Here is a 6092-nt window from a genome sequence, read left to right as displayed (position 1 = left end):
TTCATTCGACTAATTATACATGTATTGACGGCGCATCCTCTAGGAACGGTTTCCGCGGGTAGATGCAGGGGTAGAGGGGTTTCTTTGTTTTTGAATTTCGCACAAAGCTACTCGAGGGCTATCTGTGCTAGCCGTCCCGAATTTAGCAGTGTAAGACTAGAGGGAAGGCAGCTAGTCATCACCACCCACCGCCAACTCTTGGGCTACTCTTTTACCAACGAATAGTGGGATTGAACGTCACATTATACGCCCCCACGGCTGAAAGGGCGAGCACGTTTGGCGCGACGGGGATGCGAACCCGCGACCCTCAGATTATGAGTCGCACGCCTTAACACGCTTGGCCATGCCAGGCCGGGGTAGAGGGGGACGCAATATATTGTTTGATTGAAGAAGGACCCCACCAGAAAGAAAAGGATAACAACCAATGAACTTACAGTCCGCAGGTCAAAGACTTTAACAGAAAAAATATATAAGTTAGTTCATTGGTTGTTAGTTGTCGTATTAGCATGAATATTATAGGATACTATACGAGATTTATAGTTACTGTAGTAGATTTATAGGTTACTATAAGAGACTTACTACAGGAGATTCATAAGTTACCATAGGAGATTTATAGGTTACTACAGGAGATTCATAGGTTACCATAGGATATTTATAGCTTACAACAGGACACTTATAGGCTACTACGAGAAATTTATAGGTTACTACGGGAGATTTATGTGTTTCTATAGGAGATTTATGTGTTACTATAAGAGATTTATAAGTTATAATTTACGGTTTGGTAAATTCTGGTAGTTGACGAGTTAATGAGGTTTTTAACTTGTTGGATCTAAAAAAAAATAATGAAATTGTCATAATTTTATTGTGCGTTCTTTGTTATTAAGAATAACCGAAACAACAATATCAGATTGTTTAAAATAATTATACTTTTTATTATTATAATACTCATATTTTATGTTTCTTTTAATTATATTTGATTGAGTGTCTAGATATAAATAGAATCGTTTTTGTAGATGATATGATAACGAACAGTTTCCCAACCGTTTGTTGTCCACGTCCTCTTTCTAATAAATATGGTTTCCTAGGAGACACTTTTTGTTTGTTTTCTAAAGAGCGCGAGAGTGATGCAATGTAACACACGTGCCACATTAAAATGCTATATGTTTGTAGTTTAAATTACTTATTATTTTAAACTATGTAAATGAACCAAACCTTTATTAATCTTGCATTGTTATACTATTAATTTTATGCTAATCGCTCGTCCCCTCCAAGTGATAATTTGCGCTCCCTGGGGGTGAGGAGGCTACATCTTGGGAAACGCGAGAATAAGATATATAAGTGAATAATAATTTTTGTTAATGACTGTAATTTTCAGTAAGATTGAAACTTCGTATGCAATTCATAACTTGTTAAGTTTTCAAGACATGGAATATGATTAAATACACACGTGTATCTACTAAATAAGGTGGCCCGGCATGGCCAGGTGGGTTTAGGCGTTCGACTCGTAATTCGAAGGTCGCGGATTAGAATCCCCGTCGCACCAAACATGCTCGCCCTTTCAGCTGTAGGGATGTGTAATGTGACGGTCAATCCCACTATTCGTTGGTGAAAGAGTAGCCAAAAAGTTGGCGGTGGGTGGTGATGACTAACTGCCTTCCCTCTAGTCTTACACTGCTAAATTAGGGACGGCTAGCGCAGATAGCCCTCGTATAGTTTTGCGCGAAATTAAAAACAAAACAATCGTTGTTGTTGTTTTGAATTAAGCACAAAGCTACAAAATGGGCTATCTGTGCTATGCCCACCACGGGTATCGAAACCCGGATTTTAGCGTTGTAAGTCCGCAGACATGCCGCTGAGCTACTGGGGGGCCGAAAACAAAACAAATTAAATAGGATCATGGGGTTAATTGAGTTACGGTATTTTTTGTTTAACTCTTTTCATTATATAAGACAAACATTTTGTTATAACATCAGTATTATCCTGGTTACAAAATTGCTGGTTTATAGAGATGTGTTAACCCTTACAAAAAAGAGAATCCATAAGATTGTATGCTCACAGCCTCAAGCCTCATGAGTCTTGAGGCTCTATGGACACGGGTGAAAAACTGTCTAACTTGTATTTTAAAAATGAACTATAGACCACGAAACCAGTGGAAGATAAATGTAATATACCAGCAGCGCATAAAAATCAAAAGAATACCATGTAATGTTACACCTGCTCAGGGGACTGTCTCTAAATACAAAATTGATTTGATCATGTCACTCAAAAGCTCGAAGACTCGTCAAATTTCAAACACTTTAAAATAAAATTTGTGGAAACTTGTATAAATATTTAAAGTATATTAAAACACTCAAAGATAAACGTTGAGGACGAGTCTTGTTTGTTTTGAATATCGTGCAAAGCTACACGAGGGCTATCTGCGCTAGCCGTCCCTAATTTAGCAGTGTAAGACTAGAGGGAAGGCAGCTAGTCATCACCACCCACCGCCAACTCTTGGGCTACTCTTTTACCAACGAATATTGACCGTCACATTACAACGCCCCCACGGCTGAAAGGGCGAGCATGTTTGGTGCGATGGGGATTCGAACCCGCGACCCTCAGATTACGAGTCGAACGCCTTAACCCACCTGGCCATGCCCCGGCCTCAGAGGACGACTCTAACGACGTCGTAACGCTCAGAGTGTATTTTTTTTCTTCGACCCTTGGTCGGTTTTTAAATAAACGTTTAACTTTGTATCATACAATATTAATCGTTGAAGACGTTAACATATTTTACACACACAAACAAATGAAATAAATTCCACTTCGCGTTAAAAACTAAACTCGTGCAGTTTTCGTTTGCAAAACATGTGTGCGCTTTATACAATGTACCATTAACCATCTTACAAGATATATCATTTAAAACGACAAAGCACGAGATTTGGAGATACATTTTACAATGAAATCCAATGTGAGAAAAATACATACGCATATACAGGTTTGTTTATAGCCTGAAAAAAGCCAGTTTGCTCGAAGTGTTTGCATAGTCTTTAAGAGGACTTACGTATAATAACATAACTAAAATTAAACAATTATTTTCCACTGCCAGTTCTAGGTATTAGTGTTAAGTTATAATGGGTAATATCTATGGTCACATCACCCAGACACATCGGGAATATTCCATTTATCAGACAAAATCCAGACGGTGATGATAAAGTAGTAAGCAGCTGTTGCAAATCAGCTAAAAGTTAACAGTTGAGTGTTTACGCCTACAGTGTCTCAACTCCTACTGCATTTCGCTGTCTGCAGTTACCTTTAACACTCAAGCATAAACTTAAAATAGAAATAGTACCATTACAGGTGAATATGCTATATTCGAATCTCGTAACAAGAATGTTGATACAACATTACAGGTTAATATGTTACTACATTAATTTTCTTTTGTTTTAGTACCATTTTATCGAGTTATCTTTAAAGTTGATTATTTGTTTAGTTGTTGAAAACAATTTTTAGTTGATTGCACTGGTCGAAGGAATTTTAACATGCACTTGTTTTGTACCACGTTTGGAAGATGTTTTTGAGCGTTTCTTTGGTTCAGCATCATTTTTGGGGGTTCTCTTGTTTCCGTGTTTTATCCCTATTTTGTGAGAATATTTTTGATGTTTGTTTGCATTAACTCTTCCTTTAACCATTTTCTTTGTTTTACACCATCATTATGAGAGTTGTTTGTCTTAATACCACCCGTGGGGGCATTATAATTTCTTAACACGTCATTTAAAAATTCATTAAAGTGACCTCTGGTGACATTCCTTTTGGAAATATTTTTGTGCATGATACGATATTATGAGACCAGTTTTGGAGGCCAGACATGGCCAGGTGGTTAAGGCGCTCAACTTATAATCTGAGGGTCGCAGGTTCGAATCCCCGTCACACATGCTCGCCCTTTCAGCTGTGGGGGCGTTATAATGTAACGGTCAATCCCATTATTCGTTGGCAAAATAATAGTCGAAGAGTTGGCGATGGGTGGTGATGACTAGCTGCTTTCCTCCTTGTCTTACATTGATAAATTGGGGACGGCTAGCACAGATAACTCTCATGTAGCTTTGTAGGAAATTCAAAAACAAACAAACAAAAATTATCTGGTGTTAGAACATTTTTGTTAAACATAGCTTGTTATTTTATTCTAGCTGTTAGTTTATTAGTTGAGACTTTACATTTTTATGTTTAAATACATCACGTGTAACGGTACTTTCAAGTAATATTCTATTGTTTCCATGTATGTTTACAGATTAAAAGACCAAATATGGGAACACTATTAAAAATGATCTCTTTTGATGATAGGCCTCGCGAGGTCAGGTCATTCGACCACCACAGTGCAAATCGAATCCCCGTCCCACCAAACATGCTCGCTCTTTGAGTCTTGGAGACGTTATAGTGTCTTGGTCAATCCCCCTATTCGTTAATAATAAAGAAGCCTGAGAGTTGTTTGTACTTGTCAGTGCTAAATTATGGATATCTAACTCAGATAGTCCTGGTGTAGATTTATGGAAATTTCAAAACCAATTATTTAAACATACAGATATCTGAATTGAAAAACTCAAACATCTGTAGGAGGCACAATGTCTCTGTTTGTGACATTGTGGTTATTCTTGTAAGATATGTCTGAATGTCGTCTTCTCACGTTCGTATCTCTGATGTTTATATATTCGTCCTTCTTTTTTATATGCAAAAACGGCTCGTTTGGGCTGAGAAAACACTTTTACATAGAAGAGCGAACAACGTTTCGACCTTCTTCGGTCATCGTCATATAAATTTCTCAACAAGTGGGTTTCTCGTCATCACTGATTATTCGTCCTTCTGTTTAGTTATTTACTAAAGAAAAAATGATTACACTGTATACGTCATTTTTCTTTGACGTTTCTTACTGCTTCATACGGTTCCTGACGATGACCGAAGAAGGTCGAAACGTTGTTCGCTCTTCTATGTAAAAGTGTTTTCTCAGCCCAAACGAGCCGTTTTTGCATATAAATTTCTCAACAAGTGGGTTTCTCGTCATCACTGATTATTCGTCCTTCTGTTTAGTTATTTACTAAAGAAAAAATGATTACACTGTATACGTCATTTTTCTTTGACGTTTCTTACTGCTTCATACGTACGCATTCTAATAAGTTGAAAATGTTTCCAGATTCTGAATTTTATTTACACACCAGTTCGGTGACAACTGGACGATAGCTAATTCGGCTACAGTAAATTATGTCGAAAGACAGGTCATCGACTGGACAAGTTGTCGAAATAACACTAGTTGGAAAGTCAATCGTCGACGGCAGATTGTCGAAAACTGTGTCATGAGATGGATTTGTTGTTGTATTTACGTTTACTTCGGGGAAATCTATGCATGTTTACACGTACTTGAATCAGGTTTACAACGTATATGAGTAATTTGTTCACGAAGGTACAAACTCAGCCATAATGAAAATTCGGACGACAAATTTCTAGAGGGATAAATATTGTGAAATGATATAAAATAATCGAGAATGAAAGTAAGTTAAGTTTGTGAAGTATTGAACTTATTTTCTAAAAATGAACCGTATGAGAAAATAATATAAAAAATATTGAAGTTTAATGAGTAATAGACGTCTTACAGCAAAAACTAAAGATGACGTACAACGATTGGTTCGGCAATAAAGCAACAGTCTTGTCAAAAAGTTGAGCTAATTATTTTATTTCAACAGCCATAAGCACTCATCTAGCCCACTATCAGCAACACTACCTGTACATTGGAAATATTGGTATGTCAACGAGTCTGCCAGCAAATGGAAATGTTTTCGGGAAATGGGTTGTCACAAAGTTGTCTGTCGACTAGTAATACGAGGTATGTTCAAAAAATACGCGGACTGACGTCATAAAACAAAATGTACTTTATTTAGAAGTTACAGGTCTGGGACTCCTTCAAAGTACTCTCATCCCCAACGCACACACGTATCCCAACGGTGTTTCCACTTGTTGAAACAGTTCTGGTACGCTTCTTTTGTAATGTCCTCCAGCTCCTTCGTCGCATTTGCCTTAATCTCGGGAATCGTCTCAAATCTTCTTCCTTTCAAAGGTCTTTTGAG

This window comes from Tachypleus tridentatus, chromosome 6, assembly GCF_004210375.1.
Source record: "Tachypleus tridentatus isolate NWPU-2018 chromosome 6, ASM421037v1, whole genome shotgun sequence".
Classification (NCBI taxonomy): Eukaryota; Metazoa; Arthropoda; class Merostomata; order Xiphosura; family Limulidae; genus Tachypleus; species Tachypleus tridentatus.
This window is presented reverse-complemented; position numbering follows the sequence as displayed.